Source organism: Eleutherodactylus coqui, chromosome 11 (assembly GCF_035609145.1).
Source record: "Eleutherodactylus coqui strain aEleCoq1 chromosome 11, aEleCoq1.hap1, whole genome shotgun sequence".
Classification (NCBI taxonomy): Eukaryota; Metazoa; Chordata; class Amphibia; order Anura; family Eleutherodactylidae; genus Eleutherodactylus; species Eleutherodactylus coqui.
The window spans coordinates 56,284,657-56,305,476 of NC_089847.1; the positions used below are offsets into that span (position 1 = coordinate 56,284,657).

At 42.9% G+C, this 20,820-nt stretch overlaps 15 non-coding genes across 15 annotated transcripts; 8 read left to right on the forward strand and 7 right to left on the reverse strand.

The window, feature by feature from the left end:
• The first annotated feature begins 492 nt into the window (after positions 1–492).
• TRNAS-GCU (transfer RNA serine (anticodon GCU)) lies at positions 493–574 on the forward strand. The gene has a single exon. It is a non-coding gene; the product is annotated as a tRNA-Ser (tRNA).
• A 356-nt stretch (positions 575–930) lies between these two features.
• Positions 931–1,004, reverse strand: TRNAT-AGU (transfer RNA threonine (anticodon AGU)). The gene has a single exon. It is a non-coding gene; the product is annotated as a tRNA-Thr (tRNA).
• A 6,666-nt stretch (positions 1,005–7,670) lies between these two features.
• On the reverse strand, positions 7,671–7,744 carry TRNAT-AGU (transfer RNA threonine (anticodon AGU)). The gene has a single exon. It is a non-coding gene; the product is annotated as a tRNA-Thr (tRNA).
• A 608-nt stretch (positions 7,745–8,352) lies between these two features.
• TRNAS-GCU (transfer RNA serine (anticodon GCU)) lies at positions 8,353–8,434 on the forward strand. The gene has a single exon. It is a non-coding gene; the product is annotated as a tRNA-Ser (tRNA).
• A 356-nt stretch (positions 8,435–8,790) lies between these two features.
• On the reverse strand, positions 8,791–8,864 carry TRNAT-AGU (transfer RNA threonine (anticodon AGU)). Its single transcript has one exon. It is a non-coding gene; the product is annotated as a tRNA-Thr (tRNA).
• Positions 8,865–9,472: 608 nt separating this feature from the next.
• Positions 9,473–9,554, forward strand: TRNAS-GCU (transfer RNA serine (anticodon GCU)). The gene has a single exon. It is a non-coding gene; the product is annotated as a tRNA-Ser (tRNA).
• Positions 9,555–9,910: 356 nt separating this feature from the next.
• On the reverse strand, positions 9,911–9,984 carry TRNAT-AGU (transfer RNA threonine (anticodon AGU)). The gene has a single exon. It is a non-coding gene; the product is annotated as a tRNA-Thr (tRNA).
• A 1,046-nt stretch (positions 9,985–11,030) lies between these two features.
• Positions 11,031–11,104, reverse strand: TRNAT-AGU (transfer RNA threonine (anticodon AGU)). Its single transcript has one exon. It is a non-coding gene; the product is annotated as a tRNA-Thr (tRNA).
• Positions 11,105–13,384: 2,280 nt separating this feature from the next.
• On the forward strand, positions 13,385–13,466 carry TRNAS-GCU (transfer RNA serine (anticodon GCU)). The gene has a single exon. It is a non-coding gene; the product is annotated as a tRNA-Ser (tRNA).
• A 1,029-nt stretch (positions 13,467–14,495) lies between these two features.
• On the forward strand, positions 14,496–14,577 carry TRNAS-GCU (transfer RNA serine (anticodon GCU)). The gene has a single exon. It is a non-coding gene; the product is annotated as a tRNA-Ser (tRNA).
• A 1,476-nt stretch (positions 14,578–16,053) lies between these two features.
• Positions 16,054–16,127, reverse strand: TRNAT-AGU (transfer RNA threonine (anticodon AGU)). The gene has a single exon. It is a non-coding gene; the product is annotated as a tRNA-Thr (tRNA).
• Positions 16,128–16,745: 618 nt separating this feature from the next.
• Positions 16,746–16,827, forward strand: TRNAS-GCU (transfer RNA serine (anticodon GCU)). Its single transcript has one exon. It is a non-coding gene; the product is annotated as a tRNA-Ser (tRNA).
• A 1,029-nt stretch (positions 16,828–17,856) lies between these two features.
• On the forward strand, positions 17,857–17,938 carry TRNAS-GCU (transfer RNA serine (anticodon GCU)). The gene has a single exon. It is a non-coding gene; the product is annotated as a tRNA-Ser (tRNA).
• Positions 17,939–18,294: 356 nt separating this feature from the next.
• TRNAT-AGU (transfer RNA threonine (anticodon AGU)) lies at positions 18,295–18,368 on the reverse strand. The gene has a single exon. It is a non-coding gene; the product is annotated as a tRNA-Thr (tRNA).
• A 608-nt stretch (positions 18,369–18,976) lies between these two features.
• Positions 18,977–19,058, forward strand: TRNAS-GCU (transfer RNA serine (anticodon GCU)). The gene has a single exon. It is a non-coding gene; the product is annotated as a tRNA-Ser (tRNA).
• Positions 19,059–20,820: the final 1,762 nt, after the last annotated feature.

Here is a 20,820-nt window from a genome sequence, read left to right on the forward strand (position 1 = left end):
GCAAATTAAGTGTGAACAGATCCTATGCAGCATGTAGTTTCAGGTGGCTACCACTATAGAACAGCAAGGAGGTCGAGTCCCATCACATACTTGGCAGCAGCATGCAGTTCTCTGTCATTTTGCATCGTGACAATTCTAAATGAAATCGGCTTGGGACTATCCTTTTTGGAAAAGACATGGATAATTTCTCCATAGGTATGTAATCCATGCATTTGCCTTGCATGAATTGTGGCCTGTTTTACTTTAAAAGTTAGATAGAAGGCAGAATTGACAGATTTAGGGAATGCTAGGGAAATGCCAACATAAATGAGAAGCAGAGAGGACTGAATGTTTAGTATTTATGCCATTAGCATGGGTCATCACGTTGGATGTAAAACAAGACCTGCTGAACCAATGTCTGATGTACGGCGCTGTTGCATGTGGAAAGAAAATGAAGCCTAAGAATCATCACGACTGTTTTCCAAATGTGGGTTCGGTAAAGGTACTTTTGTTGACGGGGTGGCCGAGTGGTTAAGGCGATGGACTGCTAATCCATTGTGCTCTGCACGCATGGGTTCGAATCCCATCCTCGTCGTATGATTTCTTTTTGGAAAATTCTCTATGCTCAGCGCAAGCAATGCCCCGAGGAAGAAAATTTACCATCACCGTTCAAGAAGGATGCTATTGAAGTCTCTAAACATATTTACAGGCATTATGTAGCGTATCAGTCAGGCAATAGTGAATCGGCACCTCTAATTTATCGTGCCTTATGCCATCCTACATTTTGCAAAACGTTGCAACCATCTACTTGTTAAAACTAAACCAGAGCTGACTCTTTGCCACTCGGGTGGAGTATTCTAGGGATGTGGGACGAGCATCTTTAATGTCATTGGCTAGTGAACATCTCCCTTTTGGAAAAAAGTGCTGATTATTGAGCAGAATAAGAGAACAAGGCACTGCTGAGAGTTGAACTCAGGATCTCCTGTTTACTAGACAGGCGCTTTAACCAACTAAGCCACAGCGCCCATGAGCAAAACTGTGGAAAACCAGAAAGATGGCAAGGATGATCCAGGAGAAGAATTTTTAAATGTAGGATGATTTTGAGGAGTGGTTCTAAGTTTTGCTATTTGTCACAGAGATGGCAAATTAAGTGTGAACAGATCCTATGCAGCATGTAGTTTCAGGTGGCTACCACTATAGAACAGCAAGGAAGTCGAGTCCCATCACATACTTGGCAGCAGCATGCAGTTCTCTGTCATTTTGCATCGTGACAATTCTAAATGAAATCGGCTTGGGACGATCCTTTTTGGAAAAGACATGGATAATTTCTCCATAGGTATGTAATCCATGCATTTGCCTTGCATGAATTGTGGCCTGTTTTACTTTAAAAGTTAGATAGAAGGCAGAATTGACAGATTTAGGGAATGCTAGGGAAATGCCAACATAAATGAGAAGCAGAGAGGACTGAATGTTTAGTATTTATGCCATTAGCATGGGTCATCACGTTGGATGTAAAACAAGACCTGCTGAGCCAATGTCTGATGTACGGCGCTGTTGCATGTGGAAAGAAAATGAAGCCTAAGAATCATCACGACTGTTTTCCAAATGTGGGTTCGGTAAAAGTACTTTTGTTGACGCGGTGGCCGAGTGGTTAAGGCGATGGACTGCTAATCCATTGTGCTCTGCACGCATGGGTTCGAATCCCATCCTCGTCGTATGATTTCCTTTTGGAAAATTCTCTATGCTCAGTGCAAGCAATGCCCCGAGGAAGAAAATTTACCATCACCGTTCAAGAAGGATGCTATTGAAGTCTCTAAACATATTTACAGGCATTATGTAGCGTATCAGTCAGGCAATAGTGAATCGGCACCTCTAATTTATCGTGCCTTATGCCATCCTACATTTTGCAAAACGTTGCAACCATCTACTTGTTAAAACTAAACCAGAGCTGACTCTTTGCCACTCGGGTGGAGTATTCTAGGGATGTGGGACGAGCATCTTTAATGTCATTGGCTAGTGAACATCTCCCTTTTGGAAAAAAGTGCTGATTATTGAGCAGAATAAGAGAACAAGGCACTGCTGAGAGTTGAACTCAGGATCTCCTGTTTACTAGACAGGCGCTTTAACCAACTAAGCCACAGCACCCATGAGCAAAACTGTGGAAAACTGTGGAAAACCAGAAAGATGGCAAGGATGATCCAGGAGAAGAATTTTTAAATGTAGGATGATTTTGAGGAGTGGTTCTAAGTTTTGCTATTTGTCACAGAGATGGCAAATTAAGTGTGAACAGATCCTATGCAGCATGTAGTTTCAGGTGGCTACCACTATAGAACAGCAAGGAAGTCGAGTCCCATCACATACTTGGCAGCAGCATGCAGTTCTCTGTCATTTTGCATCGTGACAATTCTAAATGAAATCGGCTTGGGACGATCCTTTTTGGAAAAGACATGGATAATTTGTCCATAGGTATGTAATCCATGCATTTGCCTTGCATGAATTGTGGCCTGTTTTACTTTAAAAGTTAGATAGAAGGCAGAATTGACAGATTTAGGGAATGCTAGGGAAATGCCAACATAAATGAGAAGCAGAGAGGACTGAATGTTTAGTATTTATGCCATTAGCATGGGTCATCACGTTGGATGTAAAACAAGACCTGCTGAGCCAATGTCTGATGTACGGCGCTGTTGCATGTGGAAAGAAAATGAAGCCTAAGAATCATCACGACTGTTTTCCAAATGTGGGTTCGGTAAAGGTACTTTTGTTGACGGGGTGGCCGAGTGGTTAAGGCGATGGACTGCTAATCCATTGTGCTCTGCACGCATGGGTTCGAATCTCATCCTTGTCGTATGATTCCTTTTTGGAAAATTCTCTATGCTCAGCGCAAGCAATGCCCCGAGGAAGAAAATTTACCATCACCGTTCAAGAAGGATGCTATTGAAGTCTCTAAACATATTTACAGGCATTATGTAGCGTATCAGTCAGGCAATAGTGAATCGGCACCTCTAATTTATCGTGCCTTATGCCATCCTACATTTTGCAAAACGTTGCAACCATCTACTTGTTAAAACTAAACCAGAGCTGACTCTTTGCCACTCGGGTGGAGTATTCTACGGATGTGGGACGAGCATCTTTAATGTCATTGGCTAGTGAACATCTCCCTTTTGGAAAAAAGAGCTGATTATTGACCAGAATAAGAGAACAAGGCACTGCTGAGAGTTGAACTGAGGATCTCCCGTTTACTAGACAAGCGCTTTAACCAACTAAGCCACAGCACCCATGAGCAAAGCTGTGGAAAACCAGAAAGATGGCAAGGATGATCCAGGAGAAGAATTTTTAAATGTAGGATGATTTTGAGGAGTGGTTCTAAGTTTTGCTATTTGTCACAGAGATGGCAAATTAAGTGTGAACAGATCCTATGCAGCATGTAGTTTCAGGTGGCTACCACTATAGAACAGCAAGGAAGTCGAGTCCCATGACATACTTGGCAGCAGCATGCAGTTCTCTGTCATTTTGCATCGTGACAATTCTAAATGAAATCGGCTTGGGACATTCCTTTTTGGAAAAGACATGGATAATTTGTCCATAGGTATGTAATCCATGCATTTGCCTTGCATGAATTGTGGCCTGTTTTACTTTAAAAGTTAGATAGAAGGCAGAATTGACAGATTTAGGGAATGCTAGGGAAATGCCAACATAAATGAGAAGCAGAGAGGACTGAATGTTTAGTATTTATGCCATTAGCATGGGTCATCACGTTGGATGTAAAACAAGACCTGCTGAGCCAATGTCTGATGTACGGCGCTGTTGCATGTGGAAAGAAAATGAAGCCTAAGAATCATCACGACTGTTTTCCAAATGTGGGTTCGGTAAAGGTACTTTTGTTGACGGGGTGGCCGAGTGGTTAAGGCGATGGACTGCTAATCCATTGTGCTCTGCATGCATGGGTTCGAATCCCATCCTCGTCGTATGATTCCTTTTTGGAAAATTCTCTATGCTCAGCGCAAGCAATGCCCCGAGGAAGAAAATTTACCATCACCGTTCAAGAAGGATGCTATTGAAGTCTCTAAACATATTTACAGGCATTATGTAGCGTATCAGTCAGGCAATAGTGAATCGGCACCTCTAATTTATCGTGGCTTATGCCATCCTACATTTTGCAAAACGTTGCAACCATCTACTTGTTAAAACTAAACCAGAGCTGACTCTTTGCCACTCGGGTGGAGTATTCTAGGGATGTGGGACGAGCATCTTTAATGTCATTGGTAGTGAACATCTCCCTTTTGGAAAAAAAAAGCTGATTATTGAGCAGAATAAGAGAACAAGGCACTACTGAGAGTTGAACTCAGGATCTCCTGTTTACTAGACAGGCGCTTTAACCAACTAAGCCACAGCACCCATGAGCAAAACTGTGGAAAACCAGAAAGATGGCAAGGATGATCCAGGAGAAGAATTTTTAAATGTAGGATGATTTTGAGGAGTGGTTCTAAGTTTTGCTATTTGTCACAGAGATGGCAAATTAAGTGTGAACAGATCCTATGCAGCATGTAGTTTCAGGTGGCTACCACTATAGAACAGCAAGGAAGTCGAGTCCCATCACATACTTGGCAGCAGCATGCAGTTCTCTGTTATTTTGCATCGTGACAATTCTAAATGAAATCGGTTTGGGACGATCCTTTTTGGAAAAGACATGGATAATTTGTCCATAGGTATGTAATCCATGCATTTGCCTTGCATAAATTGTGGCCTGTTTTACTTTAAAAGTTAGATAGAAGGCAGAATTGACAGATTTAGGGAATTCTAGGGAAATGCCAACATAAATGAGAAGCAGAGAGGACTGAATGTTTAGTATGTATGCCATTAGCATGGCTCATCACGTTGGATGTAAAACAAGACCTGCTGAGCCAATGTCTGATGTACGGCGCTGTTGCATGTGGAAAGAAAATGAAGCCTAAGAATCATCACGACTGTTTTCCAAATGTGGGTTCGGTAAAGGTACTTTTGTTGACGGGGTGGCCGAGTGGTTAAGGCGATGGACTGCTAATCCATTGTGCTCTGCATGCAAGGGTTCGAATCCCATCCTCGTCGTATGATTCCTTTTTGGAAAATTCTCTATGCTCAGCGCAAGCAATACCCCGAGGAAGAAAATTTACCATCACCGTTCAAGAAGGATGCTATTGAAGTCTCTAAACATATTTACAGGCATTATGTAGCGTATCAGTCAGGCAATAGTGAATCGGCACCTCTAATTTATCGTGCCTTATGCCATCCTACATTTTGCAAAACGTTGCAACCATCTACTTGTTAAAACTAAACCAGAGCTGACTCTTTGCCACTCGGGTGGAGTATTCTAGGGATGTGGGACGAGCATCTTTAATGTCATTGGCTAGTGAACATCTCCCTTTTGGAAAAAAGTGCTGATTATTGAGCAGAATAAGAGAACAAGGCACTGCTGAGAGTTGAACTCAGGATCTCCTGTTTACTAGACAGGCGCTTTAACCAACTAAGCCACAGCACCCATGAGCAAAACTGTGGAAAACTGTGGAAAACCAGAAAGATGGCAAGGATGATCCAGGAGAAGAATTTTTAAATGTAGGATGATTTTGAGGAGTGGTTCTAAGTTTTGCTATTTGTCACAGAGATGGCAAATTAAGTGTGAACAGATCCTATGCAGCATGTAGTTTCAGGTGGCTACCACTATAGAACAGCAAGGAAGTCGAGTCCCATCACATACTTGGCAGCAGCATGCAGTTCTCTGTCATTTTGCATCGTGACAATTCTAAATGAAATCGGCTTGGGACGATCCTTTTTGGAAAAGACATGGATAATTTGTCCATAGGTATGTAATCCATGCATTTGCCTTGCATGAATTGTGGCCTGTTTTACTTTAAAAGTTAGATAGAAGGCAGAATTGACAGATTTAGGGAATGCTAGGGAAATGCCAACATAAATGAGAAGCAGAGAGGACTGAATGTTTAGTATTTATGCCATTAGCATGGGTCATCACGTTGGATGTAAAACAAGACCTGCTGAGCCAATGTCTGATGTACGGCGCTGTTGCATGTGGAAAGAAAATGAAGCCTAAGAATCATCACGACTGTTTTCCAAATGTGGGTTCGGTAAAGGTACTTTTGTTGACGGGGTGGCCGAGTGGTTAAGGCGATGGACTGCTAATCCATTGTGCTCTGCACGCATGGGTTCGAATCTCATCCTTGTCGTATGATTCCTTTTTGGAAAATTCTCTATGCTCAGCGCAAGCAATGCCCCGAGGAAGAAAATTTACCATCACCGTTCAAGAAGGATGCTATTGAAGTCTCTAAACATATTTACAGGCATTATGTAGCGTATCAGTCAGGCAATAGTGAATCGGCACCTCTAATTTATCGTGCCTTATGCCATCCTACATTTTGCAAAACGTTGCAACCATCTACTTGTTAAAACTAAACCAGAGCTGACTCTTTGCCACTCGGGTGGAGTATTCTACGGATGTGGGACGAGCATCTTTAATGTCATTGGCTAGTGAACATCTCCCTTTTGGAAAAAAGAGCTGATTATTGACCAGAATAAGAGAACAAGGCACTGCTGAGAGTTGAACTGAGGATCTCCCGTTTACTAGACAAGCGCTTTAACCAACTAAGCCACAGCACCATTGAGCAAAGCTGTGGAAAACCAGAAAGATGGCAAGGATGATCCAGGAGAAGAATTTTTAAATGTAGGATGATTTTGAGGAGTGGTTCTAAGTTTTGCTATTTGTCACAGAGATGGCAAATTAAGTGTGAACAGATCCTATGCAGCATGTAGTTTCAGGTGGCTACCACTATAGAACAGCAAGGAAGTCGAGTCCCATGACATACTTGGCAGCAGCATGCAGTTCTCTGTCATTTTGCATCGTGACAATTCTAAATGAAATCGGCTTGGGACGATCCTTTTTGGAAAAGACATGGATAATTTGTCCATAGGTATGTAATCCATGCATTTGCCTTGCATGAATTGTGGCCTGTTTTACTTTAAAAGTTAGATAGAAGGCAGAATTGACAGATTTAGGGAATGCTAGGGAAATGCCAACATAAATGAGAAGCAGAGAGGACTGAATGTTTAGTATTTATGCCATTAGCATGGGTCATCACGTTGGATGTAAAACAAGACCTGCTGAGCCAATGTCTGATGTACGGCGCTGTTGCATGTGGAAAGAAAATGAAGCCTAAGAATCATCACGACTGTTTTCCAAATGTGGGTTCGGTAAAGGTACTTTTGTTGACGGGGTGGCCGAGTAGTTAAGGCGATGGACTGCTAATCCATTGTGCTCTGCACGCATGGGTTCGAATCCCATCCTCGTCGTATGATTTCTTTTTGGAAAATTCTCTATGCTCAGCGCAAGCAATGCCCCGAGGAAGAAAATTTACCATCACCGTTCAAGAAGGATGCTATTGAAGTCTCTAAACATATTTACAGGCATTATGTAGCGTATCAGTCAGGCAATAGTGAATCGGCACCTCTAATTTATCGTGCCTTATGCCATCCTACATTTTGCAAAACGTTGCAACCATCTACTTGTTAAAACTAAACCAGAGCTGACTCTTTGCCACTCGGGTGGAGTATTCTAGGGATGTGGGACGAGCATCTTTAATGTCATTGGCTAGTGAACATCTCCCTTTTGGAAAAAAGTGCTGATTATTGAGCAGAATAAGAGAACAAGGCACTGCTGAGAGTTGAACTCAGGATCTCCTGTTTACTAGACAGGCGCTTTAACCAACTAAGCCACAGCGCCCATGAGCAAAACTGTGGAAAACCAGAAAGATGGCAAGGATGATCCAGGAGAAGAATTTTTAAATGTAGGATGATTTTGAGGAGTGGTTCTAAGTTTTGCTATTTGTCACAGAGATGGCAAATTAAGTGTGAACAGATCCTATGCAGCATGTAGTTTCAGGTGGCTACCACTATAGAACAGCAAGGAGGTCGAGTCCCATCACATACTTGGCAGCAGCATGCAGTTCTCTGTCATTTTGCATCGTGACAATTCTAAATGAAATCGGCTTGGGACTATCCTTTTTGGAAAAGACATGGATAATTTCTCCATAGGTATGTAATCCATGCATTTGCCTTGCATGAATTGTGGCCTGTTTTACTTTAAAAGTTAGATAGAAGGCAGAATTGACAGATTTAGGGAATGCTAGGGAAATGCCAACATAAATGAGAAGCAGAGAGGACTGAATGTTTAGTATTTATGCCATTAGCATGGGTCATCACGTTGGATGTAAAACAAGACCTGCTGAACCAATGTCTGATGTACGGCGCTGTTGCATGTGGAAAGAAAATGAAGCCTAAGAATCATCACGACTGTTTTCCAAATGTGGGTTCGGTAAAGGTACTTTTGTTGACGGGGTGGCCGAGTGGTTAAGGCGATGGACTGCTAATCCATTGTGCTCTGCACGCATGGGTTCGAATCCCATCCTCGTCGTATGATTTCTTTTTGGAAAATTCTCTATGCTCAGCGCAAGCAATGCCCCGAGGAAGAAAATTTACCATCACCGTTCAAGAAGGATGCTATTGAAGTCTCTAAACATATTTACAGGCATTATGTAGCGTATCAGTCAGGCAATAGTGAATCGGCACCTCTAATTTATCGTGCCTTATGCCATCCTACATTTTGCAAAACGTTGCAACCATCTACTTGTTAAAACTAAACCAGAGCTGACTCTTTGCCACTCGGGTGGAGTATTCTAGGGATGTGGGACGAGCATCTTTAATGTCATTGGCTAGTGAACATCTCCCTTTTGGAAAAAAGTGCTGATTATTGAGCAGAATAAGAGAACAAGGCACTGCTGAGAGTTGAACTCAGGATCTCCTGTTTACTAGACAGGCGCTTTAACCAACTAAGCCACAGCGCCCATGAGCAAAACTGTGGAAAACCAGAAAGATGGCAAGGATGATCCAGGAGAAGAATTTTTAAATGTAGGATGATTTTGAGGAGTGGTTCTAAGTTTTGCTATTTGTCACAGAGATGGCAAATTAAGTGTGAACAGATCCTATGCAGCATGTAGTTTCAGGTGGCTACCACTATAGAACAGCAAGGAGGTCGAGTCCCATCACATACTTGGCAGCAGCATGCAGTTCTCTGTCATTTTGCATCGTGACAATTCTAAATGAAATCGGCTTGGGACTATCCTTTTTGGAAAAGACATGGATAATTTCTCCATAGGTATGTAATCCATGCATTTGCCTTGCATGAATTGTGGCCTGTTTTACTTTAAAAGTTAGATAGAAGGCAGAATTGACAGATTTAGGGAATGCTAGGGAAATGCCAACATAAATGAGAAGCAGAGAGGACTGAATGTTTAGTATTTATGCCATTAGCATGGGTCATCACGTTGGATGTAAAACAAGACCTGCTGAACCAATGTCTGATGTACGGCGCTGTTGCATGTGGAAAGAAAATGAAGCCTAAGAATCATCACGACTGTTTTCCAAATGTGGGTTCGGTAAAGGTACTTTTGTTGACGGGGTGGCCGAGTGGTTAAGGCGATGGACTGCTAATCCATTGTGCTCTGCACGCATGGGTTCGAATCCCATCCTCGTCGTATGATTTCTTTTTGGAAAATTCTCTATGCTCAGCGCAAGCAATGCCCCGAGGAAGAAAATTTACCATCACCGTTCAAGAAGGATGCTATTGAAGTCTCTAAACATATTTACAGGCATTATGTAGCGTATCAGTCAGGCAATAGTGAATCGGCACCTCTAATTTATCGTGCCTTATGCCATCCTACATTTTGCAAAACGTTGCAACCATCTACTTGTTAAAACTAAACCAGAGCTGACTCTTTGCCACTCGGGTGGAGTATTCTAGGGATGTGGGACGAGCATCTTTAATGTCATTGGCTAGTGAACATCTCCCTTTTGGAAAAAAGTGCTGATTATTGAGCAGAATAAGAGAACAAGGCACTGCTGAGAGTTGAACTCAGGATCTCCTGTTTACTAGACAGGCGCTTTAACCAACTAAGCCACAGCGCCCATGAGCAAAACTGTGGAAAACCAGAAAGATGGCAAGGATGATCCAGGAGAAGAATTTTTAAATGTAGGATGATTTTGAGGAGTGGTTCTAAGTTTTGCTATTTGTCACAGAGATGGCAAATTAAGTGTGAACAGATCCTATGCAGCATGTAGTTTCAGGTGGCTACCACTATAGAACAGCAAGGAAGTCGAGTCCCATCACATACTTGGCAGCAGCATGCAGTTCTCTGTCATTTTGCATCGTGACAATTCTAAATGAAATCGGCTTGGGACGATCCTTTTTGGAAAAGACATGGATAATTTCTCCATAGGTATGTAATCCATGCATTTGCCTTGCATGAATTGTGGCCTGTTTTACTTTAAAAGTTAGATAGAAGGCAGAATTGACAGATTTAGGGAATGCTAGGGAAATGCCAACATAAATGAGAAGCAGAGAGGACTGAATGTTTAGTATTTATGCCATTAGCATGGGTCATCACGTTGGATGTAAAACAAGACCTGCTGAGCCAATGTCTGATGTACGGCGCTGTTGCATGTGGAAAGAAAATGAAGCCTAAGAATCATCACGACTGTTTTCCAAATGTGGGTTCGGTAAAAGTACTTTTGTTGACGCGGTGGCCGAGTGGTTAAGGCGATGGACTGCTAATCCATTGTGCTCTGCACGCATGGGTTCGAATCCCATCCTCGTCGTATGATTTCCTTTTGGAAAATTCTCTATGCTCAGCGCAAGCAATGCCCCGAGGAAGAAAATTTACCATCACCGTTCAAGAAGGATGCTATTGAAGTCTCTAAACATATTTACAGGCATTATGTAGCGTATCAGTCAGGCAATAGTGAATCGGCACCTCTAATTTATCGTGCCTTATGCCATCCTACATTTTGCAAAACGTTGCAACCATCTACTTGTTAAAACTAAACCAGAGCTGACTCTTTGCCACTCGGGTGGAGTATTCTAGGGATGTGGGACGAGCATCTTTAATGTCATTGGCTAGTGAACATCTCCCTTTTGGAAAAAAGTGCTGATTATTGAGCAGAATAAGAGAACAAGGCACTGCTGAGAGTTGAACTCAGGATCTCCTGTTTACTAGACAGGCGCTTTAACCAACTAAGCCACAGCGCCCATGAGCAAAACTGTGGAAAACTGTGGAAAACCAGAAAGATGGCAATGATGATCCAGGAGAAGAATTTTTAAATGTAGGATGATTTTGAGGAGTGGTTCTAAGTTTTGCTATTTGTCACAGAGATGGCAAATTAAGTGTGAACAGATCCTATGCAGCATGTAGTTTCAGGTGGCTACCACTATAGAACAGCAAGGAAGTCGAGTCCCATCACATACTTGGCAGCAGCATGCAGTTCTCTGTCATTTTGCATCGTGACAATTCTAAATGAAATCGGCTTGGGACGATCCTTTTTGGAAAAGACATGGATAATTTGTCCATAGTAGAGATGAGCGAACGCGTTCGTCCGAGCTTGCTATTCGTGCGAATATTAGGGTGTTCGGGATGTTCGTTATTCGTAACGAACACCATGCGGTGTTCTGGTAAATTAAACTTTCTTCCCTGAGACGTTAGCGCTTTTTTTTGGCCAATATAAAGACAGGGAAGGCATTACAACTTCCCCCTGCAACGTTTAAGCCCTATACCACCCCCCTGCTGTGAGTGGCTGGGGAGATAAGGTGTCACCCGAGTATTGAAATCTGCCCCTCCCGCTGCTCGCTATGGATGCATTCTATATGCGCTCAATGGGGCCAGCGGCAGCAGCGCTGACCCCATTGAGAACATATAGAAGACAAATCCTTCTTCTCTGGCACAGCTGTAACAGCTGTAGCAGAGAAGAACGATGTTTGCCCATTGAATTCAATGGAGCGGCAATACAGCATGTTCCACTGAATGCAATGGGCTGCCGGCGATCGCAGGATGAATGGTCGGAAAGGGGTTAAATATATAACCCCTTTCCTGCAATTCATCCAGAAATGTGTTACACTAAAAATATATACCGGCGTATAAGGCGACCGGGCGTATAAGACGACCCCCCAACTGTCACCTTATACGCCGGTAATACAGTGGAGCAAAGAATAAAAAGCATTACTTACGTTTTTAGATGATCTGCGGCGCTCCTGCAGGCTGTCGCTCCCTCCTGGTCCACGGCAGACAAGCTTTCTCCACGAAAGACTTTAAATCCCTGCCTCCAGGAAGACACGTCTCTTCAGCCAATCACAGCCAATGACAATGATGTCATTGAATGGCTGTGATTGGCTGTGTTTCTGGAGGCGGGGATTTCAAGGCTTGAAATCCCCGCCTCCAGAAACACAGCCAATCACAGCCATTCAATGACATCATTGTCATTGGCTGTGATTGGCTGAAGGCACGTGTCTTCCTGGAGGCAGGGATTTAAAGTCTTTCGTGGAGAAAGCTTGTCTGCCGTGGACCAGGAGGGAGCGACAGCCTGCAGGAGCGCCGCAGATCATCTAAAAACGTAAGTAATGCTTTTTATTCTTTGCTCCACTGTATTACCGGCGTATAAGGTGACAGTTGGGGGGTCGTCTTATACGCCCGGTCGCCTTATACGCCGGTATATATTTTTAGTGTAACACATTTCTGGATGAATTGCAGGAAAGGGGTTATATATTTAACCCCTTTCCGACCATTCATCCTGCGATCGCCGGCAGCCCATTGCATTCAGTGGAGTCGGCTGTATTGCCGCTCCATTGAATTCAATGGGCAAACATCGTTCTTCTCTGCTACAGCTGTTACAGCTGTGCCAGAGGAGGACGATCTTTATGCTGACAGTGGGGGGGGGGGGGGGGGGCACTCTTGCCGCTATTGTGGCTTAATAGTGGGACCTGTGAACTTGAGATGCAGCCCACCATGTAGCCCCTCGCCTGCCCTATCCGTCACTGTGTCATTCCCATCACTTTCCTGAATTGCCCAGATTTTCACACATGAAAACCTTAGCGAGCATCGGCGAAATACAAAAATGTTCCGGTCGCCCATTGACTTCAATGGGGTTCGTTGTTCGAAACGAACCCTCGAGCATCACGGGAAGTTCGTTACGAATAACGAACACCCGAACATTTTGGTGTTCGCTCATCTCTAGTCCATAGGTATGTAATCCATGCATTTGCCTTGCATGAATTGTGGCCTGTTTTACTTTAAAAGTTAGATAGAAGGCAGAATTGACAGATTTAGGGAATGCTAGGGAAATGCCAACATAAATGAGAAGCAGAGAGGACTGAATGTTTAGTATTTATGCCATTAGCATGGGTCATCACGTTGGATGTAAAACAAGACCTGCTGAGCCAATGTCTGATGTACGGCGCTGTTGCATGTGGAAAGAAAATGAAGCCTAAGAATCATCACGACTGTTTTCCAAATGTGGGTTCGGTAAAAGTACTTTTGTTGACGGGGTGGCCGAGTGGTTAAGGCGATGGACTGCTAATCCATTGTGCTCTGCACGCATGGGTTCGAATCCCATTCTCGTCGTATGATTTCTTTTTGGAAAATTCTCTATGCTCAGCGCAAGCAATGCCCCGAGGAAGAAAATTTACCATCACCGTTCAAGAAGGATGCTATTGAAGTCTCTAAACATATTTACAGGCATTATGTAGCGTATCAGTCAGGCAATAGTGAATCGGCACCTCTAATTTATCGTGCCTTATGCCATCCTACATTTTGCAAAACATTGCAACCATCTACTTGTTAAAACTAAACCAGAGCTGACTCTTTGCCACTCGGGTGGAGTATTCTAGGGATGTGGGACGAGCATCTTTAATGTCATTGGCTAGTGAACATCTCCCTTTTGGAAAAAAGTGCTGATTATTGAGCAGAATAAGAGAACAAGGCACTGCTGAGAGTTGAACTCTGTTTACTAGACAGGCGCTTTAACCAACTAAGCCACAGCGCCCATGAGCAAAACTGTGGAAAACCAGAAAGATGGCAAGGATGATCCAGGAGAAGAATTTTTAAATGTAGGATGATTTTGAGGAGTGGTTCTAAGTTTTGCTATTTGTCACAGAGATGGCAAATTAAGTGTGAACAGATCCTATGCAGCATGTAGTTTCAGGTGGCTACCACTATAGAACAGCAAGGAAGTCGAGTCCCATCACATACTTGGCAGCAGCATGCAGTTCTCTGTCATTTTGCATCGTGACAATTCTAAATGAAATCGGCTTGGGACGATCCTTTTTGGAAAAGACATGGATAATTTCTCCATAGGTATGTAATCCATGCATTTGCCTTGCATGAATTGCGGCCTGTTTTACTTTAAAAGTTAGATAGAAGGCAGAATTGACAGATTTAGGGAATGCTAGGGAAATGCCAACATAAATGAGAAGCAGAGAGGACTGAATGTTTAGTATTTATGCCATTAGCATGGGTCATCACGTTGGATGTAAAACAAGACCTGCTGAACCAATGTCTGATGTACGGCGCTGTTGCATGTGGAAAGAAAATGAAGCCTAAGAATCATCACGACTGTTTTCCAAATGTGGGTTCGGTAAAGGTACTTTTGTTGACGGGGTGGCCGAGTGGTTAAGGCGATGGACTGCTAATCCATTGTGCTCTGCACGCATGGGTTCGAATCCCATCCTCGTCGTATGATTTCTTTTTGGAAAATTCTCTATGCTCAGCGCAAGCAATGCCCCGAGGAAGAAAATTTACCATCACCGTTCAAGAAGGATGCTATTGAAGTCTCTAAACATATTTACAGGCATTATGTAGCGTATCAGTCAGGCAATAGTGAATCGGCACCTCTAATTTATCGTGCCTTATGCCATCCTACATTTTGCAAAACGTTGCAACCATCTACTTGTTAAAACTAAACCAGAGCTGACTCTTTGCCACTCGGGTGGAGTATTCTACGGATGTGGGATGAGCATCTTTAATGTCATTGGCTAGTGAACATCTCCCTTTTGGAAAAAAGAGCTGATTATTGACCAGAATAAGAGAACAAGGCACTGCTGAGAGTTGAACTGAGGATCTCCCGTTTACTAGACAAGCGCTTTAACCAACTAAGCCACAGCACCCATGAGCAAAGCTGTGGAAAACCAGAAAGATGGCAAGGATGATCCAGGAGAAGAATTTTTAAATGTAGGATGATTTTGAGGAGTGGTTCTAAGTTTTGCTATTTGTCACAGAGATGGCAAATTAAGTGTGAACAGATCCTATGCAGCATGTAGTTTCAGGTGGCTACCACTATAGAACAGCAAGGAAGTCGAGTCCCATCACATACTTGGCAGCAGCATGCAGTTCTCTGTCATTTTGCATCGTGACAATTCTAAATGAAATCGGCTTGGGACGATCCTTTTTGGAAAAGACATGGATAATTTCTCCATAGGTATGTAATCCATGCATTTGCCTTGCATGAATTGTGGCCTGTTTTACTTTAAAAGTTAGATAGAAGGCAGAATTGACAGATTTAGGGAATGCTAGGGAAATGCCAACATAAATGAGAAGCAGAGAGGACTGAATGTTTAGTATTTATGCCATTAGCATGGGTCATCACGTTGGATGTAAAACAAGACCTGCTGAGCCAATGTCTGATGTACGGCGCTGTTGCATGTGGAAAGAAAATGAAGCCTAAGAATCATCACGACTGTTTTCCAAATGTGGGTTCGGTAAAAGTACTTTTGTTGACGCGGTGGCCGAGTGGTTAAGGCGATGGACTGCTAATCCATTGTGCTCTGCACGCATGGGTTCGAATCCCATCCTTGTCGTATGATTTCCTTTTGGAAAATTCTCTATGCTCAGCGCAAGCAATGCCCCGAGGAAGAAAATTTACCATCACCGTTCAAGAAGGATGCTATTGAAGTCTCTAAACATATTTACAGGCATTATGTAGCGTATCAGTCAGGCAATAGTGAATCGGCACCTCTAATTTATCGTGCCTTATGCCATCCTACATTTTGCAAAACGTTGCAACCATCTACTTGTTAAAACTAAACCAGAGCTGACTCTTTGCCACTCGGGTGGAGTATTCTAGGGATGTGGGACGAGCATCTTTAATGTCATTGGCTAGTGAACATCTCCCTTTTGGAAAAAAGTGCTGATTATTGAGCAGAATAAGAGAACAAGGCACTGCTGAGAGTTGAACTCAGGATCTCCTGTTTACTAGACAGGCGCTTTAACCAACTAAGCCACAGCGCCCATGAGCAAAACTGTGGAAAACTGTGGAAAACCAGAAAGATGGCAATGATGATCCAGGAGAAGAATTTTTAAATGTAGGATGATTTTGAGGAGTGGTTCTAAGTTTTGCTATTTGTCACAGAGATGGCAAATTAAGTGTGAACAGATCCTATGCAGCATGTAGTTTCAGGTGGCTACCACTATAGAACAGCAAGGAAGTCGAGTCCCATGACATACTTGGCAGCAGCATGCAGTTCTCTGTCATTTTGCATCGTGACAATTCTAAATGAAATCGGCTTGGGACGATCCTTTTTGGAAAAGACATGGATAATTTGTCCATAGGTATGTAATCCATGCATTTGCCTTGCATGAATTGTGGCCTGTTTTACTTTAAAAGTTAGATAGAAGGCAGAATTGACAGATTTAGGGAATGCTAGGGAAATGCCAACATAAATGAGAAGCAGAGAGGACTGAATGTTTAGTATTTATGCCATTAGCATGGGTCATCACGTTGGATGTAAAACAAGACCTGCTGAGCCAATGTCTGATGTACGGCGCTGTTGCATGTGGAAAGAAAATGAAGCCTAAGAATCATCACGACTGTTTTCCAAATGTGGGTTCGGTAAAAGTACTTTTGTTGACGGGGTGGCCGAGTGGTTAAGGCGATGGACTGCTAATCCATTGTGCTCTGCACGCATGGGTTCGAATCCCATTCTCGTCGTATGATTTCTTTTTGGAAAATTCTCTATGCTCAGCGCAAGCAATGCCCCGAGGAAGAAAATTTACCATCACCGTTCAAGAAGGATGCTATTGAAGTCTCTAAACATATTTACAGGCATTATGTAGCGTATCAGTCAGGCAATAGTGAATCGGCACCTCTAATTTATCGTGCCTTATGCCATCCTACATTTTGCAAAACATTGCAACCATCTACTTGTTAAAACTAAACCAGAGCTGACTCTTTGCCACTCGGGTGGAGTATTCTAGGGATGTGGGACGAGCATCTTTAATGTCATTGGCTAGTGAACATCTCCCTTTTGGAAAAAAGTGCTGATTATTGAGCAGAATAAGAGAACAAGGCACTGCTGAGAGTTGAACTCTGTTTACTAGACAGGCGCTTTAACCAACTAAGCCACAGCGCCCATGAGCAAAACTGTGGAAAACCAGAAAGATGGCAAGGATGATCCAGGAGAAGAATTTTTAAATGTAGGATGATTTTGAGGAGTGGTTCTAAGTTTTGCTATTTGTCACAGAGATGGCAAATTAAGTGTGAACAGATCCTATGCAGCATGTAGTTTCAGGTGGCTACCACTATAGAACAGCAAGGAAGTCGAGTCCCATCACATACTTGGCAGCAGCATGCAGTTCTCTGTCATTTTGCATCGTGACAATTCTAAATGAAATCGGCTTGGGACGATCCTTTTTGGAAAAGACATGGATAATTTCTCCATAGGTATGTAATCCATGCATTTGCCTTGCATGAATTGCGGCCTGTTTTACTTTAAAAGTTAGATAGAAGGCAGAATTGACAGATTTAGGGAATGCTAGGGAAATGCCAACATAAATGAGAAGCAGAGAGGACTGAATGTTTAGTATTTATGCCATTAGCATGGGTCATCACGTTGGATGTAAAACAAGACCTGCTGAACCAATGTCTGATGTACGGCGCTGTTGCATGTGGAAAGAAAATGAAGCCTAAGAATCATCACGACTGTTTTCCAAATGTGGGTTCGGTAAAGATACTTTTGTTGACGGGGTGGCCGAGTGGTTAAGGCGATGGACTGCTAATCCATTGTGCTCTGCACGCATGGGTTCGAATCCCATCCTCGTCGTATGATTTCTTTTTGGAAAATTCTCTATGCTCAGCGCAAGCAATGCCCCGAGGAAGAAAATTTACCATCACCGTTCAAGAAGGATGCTATTGAAGTCTCTAAACATATTTACAGGCATTATGTAGCGTATCAGTCAGGCAATAGTGAATCGGCACCTCTAATTTATCGTGCCTTATGCCATACTACATTTTGCAAAACGTTGCAACCATCTACTTGTTAAAACTAAACCAGAGCTGACTCTTTGCCACTCGGGTGGAGTATTCTAGGGATGTGGGACGAGCATCTTTAATGTCATTGGCTAGTGAACATCTCCCTTTTGGAAAAAAGTGCTGATTATTGAGCAGAATAAGAGAACAAGGCACTGCTGAGAGTTGAACTCAGGGTCTCCTGTTTACTAGACAGGCGCTTTAACCAACTAAGCCACAGCGCCCATGAGCAAAACTGTGGAAAACCAGAAAGATGGCAAGGATGATCCAGGAGAAGAATTTTTAAATGTAGGATGATTTTGAGGAGTGGTTCTAAGTTTTGCTATTTGTCACAGAGATGGCAAATTAAGTGTGAACAGATCCTATGCAGCATGTAGTTTCAGGTGGCTACCACTATAGAACAGCAAGGAAGTCGAGTCCCATCACATACTTGGCAGCAGCATGCAGTTCTCTGTCATTTTGCATTGTGACAATTCTAAATGAAATCGGCTTGGGACGATCCTTTTTGGAAAAGACATGGATAATTTGTCCATAGGTATGTAATCCATGCATTTGCCTTGCATGAATTGTGGCCTGTTTTACTTTAAAAGTTAGATAGAAGGCAGAATTGACAGATTTAGGGAATGCTAGGGAAATGCCAACATAAATGAGAAGCAGAGAGGACTGAATGTTTAGTATTTATGCCATTAGCATGGGTCATCACGTTGGATGTAAAACAAGACCTGCTGAGCCAATGTCTGATGTACGGCGCTGTTGCATGTGGAAAGAAAATGAAGCCTAAGAATCATCACGACTGTTTTCCAAATGTGGGTTCGGTAAAAGTACTTTTGTTGACGGGGTGGCCGAGTGGTTAAGGCGATGGACTGCTAATCCATTGTGCTCTGCACGCATGGGTTCGAATCCCATCCTCGTCGTATGATTTCCTTTTGGAAAATTCTCTATGCTCAGTGCAAGCAATGCCCCGAGGAAGAAAATTTACCATCACCGTTCAAGAAGGATGCTATTGAAGTCTCTAAACATATTTACAGGCATTATGTAGCGTATCAGTCAGGCAATAGTGAATCGGCACCTCTAATTTATCGTGCCTTATGCCATCCTACATTTTGCAAAACGTTGCAACCATCTACTTGTTAAAACTAAACCAGAGCTGACTCTTTGCCACTCGGGTGGAGTATTCTACGGATGTGGGACGAGCATCTTTAATGTCATTGGCTAGTGAACATCTCCCTTTTGGAAAAAAGAGCTGATTATTGACCAGAATAAGAGAACAAGGCACTGCTGAGAGTTGAACTGAGGATCTCCCGTTTACTAGACAGGCGCTTTAACCAAGTAAGCCACAGCACCCATGAGCAAAGCTGTGGAAAACCAGAAAGATGGCAAGGATGATCCAGGAGAAGAATTTTTAAATGTAGGATGATTTTGAGGAGTGGTTCTAAGTTTTGCTATTTGTCACAGAGATGGCAAATTAAGTGTGAACAGATCCTATGCAGCATGTAGTTTCAGGTGGCTACCACTATAGAACAGCAAGGAAGTCGAGTCCCATCACATACTTGGCAGCAGCATGCAGTTCTCTGTCATTTTGCATCGTGACAATTCTAAATGAAATCGGCTTGGGACGATCCTTTTTGGAAAAGACATGGATAATTTCTCCATAGGTATGTAATCCATGCATTTGCCTTGCATGAATTGTGGCCTGTTTTACTTTAAAAGTTAGATAGAAGGCAGAATTGACAGATTTAGGGAATGCTAGGGAAATGCCAACATAAATGAGAAGCAGAGAGGACTGAATGTTTAGTATTTATGCCATTAGCATGGGTCATCACGTTGGATGTAAAACAAGACCTGCTGAGCCAATGTCTGATGTACGGCGCTGTTGCATGTGGAAAGAAAATGAAGCCTAAGAATCATCACGACTGTTTTCCAAATGTGGGTTCGGTAAAAGTACTTTTGTTGACGGGGTGGCCGAGTGGTTAAGGCGATGGACTGCTAATCCATTGTGCTCTGCACGCATGGGTTTGAATCCCATCCTCGTCGTATGATTTCCTTTTGGAAAATTCTCTATGCTCAGCGCAAGCAATGCCCCGAGGAAGAAAATTTACCATCACCGTTCAAGAAGGATGCTATTGAAGTCTCTAAACATATTTACAGGCATTATGTAGCGTATCAGTCAGGCAATAGTGAATCGGCACCTCTAATTTATCGTGCCTTATGCCATCCTACATTTTGCAAAACGTTGCAACCATCTACTTGTTAAAACTAAACCAGAGCTGACTCTTTGCCACTCGGGTGGAGTATTCTAGGGATGTGGGACGAGCATCTTTAATGTCATTGGCTAGTGAACATCTCCCTTTTGGAAAAAAGTGCTGATTATTGAGCAGAATAAGAGAACAAGCCACTGCTGAGAGTTGAACTCAGGATCTCCTGTTTACTAGACAGGCGCTTTAACCAACTAAGCCACAGCGCCCATGAGCAAAACTGTGGAAAACTGTGGAAAACCAGAAAGATGGCAAGGATGATCCAGGAGAAGAATTTTTAAATGTAGGATGATTTTGAGGAGTGGTTCTAAGTTTTGCTATTTGTCACAGAGATGGCAAATTAAGTGTGAACAGATCCTATGCAGCATGTAGTTTCAGGTGGCTACCACTATAGAACAGCAAGGAAGTCGAGTCCCATCAC